The sequence below is a fragment of the Armigeres subalbatus genome, chromosome 2, assembly GCF_024139115.2.
Source record: "Armigeres subalbatus isolate Guangzhou_Male chromosome 2, GZ_Asu_2, whole genome shotgun sequence".
NCBI classification, from domain to species: Eukaryota; Metazoa; Arthropoda; class Insecta; order Diptera; family Culicidae; genus Armigeres; species Armigeres subalbatus.
In genome coordinates, this window is record NC_085140.1 from 66,042,288 (window position 1) to 66,044,412 (window position 2,125).

Below are 2,125 nucleotides of genomic sequence, written 5' to 3' on the forward strand. Positions count from 1 at the left end.
AAAGCCGTTGGTTAAAATAAAAAGTTTCGTTGGTTCTTTTTCGTAGAGAGTTGCAAATGTTTAAAATAAAAGTACGCAAACTTTTGTTGCACCCATTGATCAAAAATTGCATGCCACTCTGAAATTAAAAGTTTGTACTGTCAAATCAAAAAGGTCACACTATAAATAAGAAAGTGTTTTTTTTTTCATTCGAAAACAAAGCTGTTCTTTCCCCAAATCAGAATTTCCCACCCTTCCCTCCATTAATGTTTTTCCTTTGAAGATTTATATGGATTAATAGTATTAGTTTTGTTTGTTTATTTCAAACTTCACATAGGTGTTTTATTCCATCGGGGTCAGATCATAAATACAAAGTATGTAATTATCAGCACCGTTTAGATCAGCAGGATTTTTCTAGACAGGATTTTAAAATATTGACAATAAACCATAGCCATTCTTTTTGAATTGTGATGCGCAGCCATCTAGATGAGCTATATACATTGTGCCATATTTTTCCTGCCAGTCATGGGGATTGCTCGGGGCTCGTCGGGGAGTGCCTGGCAACTGGCAATTGATCTGAAATTGAAGAATTACAAAATCTTTAAGTATTCCGTAAACATAGAACTTGATGTGCTCTTATTTGAACCACTTATTTCGTGGCATTGAAAGTGTGATTTGGATGGTTGGGTAACAATTGAATCAGCACATTACCGGTAGTTTTGTTTTGTACTATAGATACCGGTTATTTTCACTTTGTTTATATGAAAAAATAAGACCTACCTTCCGGTTCCATATTGCTGTCTGCATAAACGCAGGAACTTCACGGCAAAATCTGGAAAAAGTTAATTCCGAGGCACCACCGAACAAATCCGGAACAAAAAAATGACAGTTGTCGCTTTTGTATGCTGAGCGGAAAATGATGGAAAGAGAGTCGAGAGAGTTGAGAGCTTCAAATCTGAAGCACTATGAGTTATTTTGATAAATTAATGGACAAAATTCACAAAAGTAATTCGAGATAAGAGAAATATTTATGCAGGCTGTTAATTTTGAATGTCAGCGTTGTTTAATCACGTACATGTGATAATTCTGAAGTTCGATTCATGATAAATAAGGAATTATAGTTCATATCCAGAAAAATATATAATAGATTTTATTAAATTTATACCATCTGATATTCCATAGTGAACATGACTGAGGGACGGTTGATGTGTTCTCCTTTTTACCAAGGTTTATCATTTAATGTTTTGACAGTTCTACATTTTTGAAATTGAATGGAAGCACTTTCAATTTTACTTATGGAGATAGCAGGAAAACACTTTGAAAATGAAAAAATAATTTGACTAAGACTATTTTTACTTTTATTTTCAAGAAAACGAATCACTTTTCAAAGAAAAAGTGTAAAACCTTCTGTGAAACTATGTTTGTTTTTTGTGTGTAGATATTGATCTTAAATTCATATTTTTCGAGCATGCACAAAAAAAAATTTCAATCTGAAAGCAGGAATCGAACACGACCAATCGTTGGCACGCGCGTTCCTGAGTCGCAAATACTGCTCGTACGCTTGTTCTGATGCGTATCGTTTTGACTTGAATCCCGAGCATAAATATCTTGTAAATTTCGTTGCGCTTCAATTGTTACGGCCCTTACAAATATCCAAGAACCCAAATACAAAAAGTATCACCAGGGGTGGATGGGAGTGTATAATTATCATTTTTGCCTTTCTCGTATAGTAGGTATACTTAAAGGCTATACGTTCGCCCCAAAACAAACTTTTTGAAGGAAGCCCGGAGACCCATAATGTTATATACTAATCGACTCAGCTAATGTGCTCATAAGTTATGGCGAAAACACATTTTTTTATTTGCACGAGAAAGGCACCAACACCGCTAGGTGGATTAATCAGAGTTTTTATGTTATGAGTTTGCGAATGGAGCTTTAGTGTCCTAAGTTGAAACATGAATCGAATTTTCGTATACAGAGTATGCAGATTATAAACGAACTTAAGATCCCATAGAAGGAGTTTCCAGAATAAAGTTGAAATAATTATTTAAAAGCGGTTATTCGAAATAAGAGCCATGTTCGGGATTTGAGTCAGAACGGTACAACCAGCGAGTTGTTTACAAGTAGAAACGCGCTCGTGCTCGAG

The 2,125-nt window shown here is 35.0% G+C and overlaps 1 long non-coding RNA gene across 1 annotated transcript; it reads right to left on the reverse strand.

Moving 5' to 3' along the window:
• Positions 1-282: 282 nt before the first annotated feature.
• Positions 283-882, reverse strand: LOC134214474 (uncharacterized). The gene is made up of 2 exons (XR_009979803.1): positions 760-882; positions 283-555 (listed from the first exon to the last, which is right to left on the reverse strand). It is a non-coding gene; the product is annotated as an uncharacterized LOC134214474 (long non-coding RNA).
• Positions 883-2,125: the final 1,243 nt, after the last annotated feature.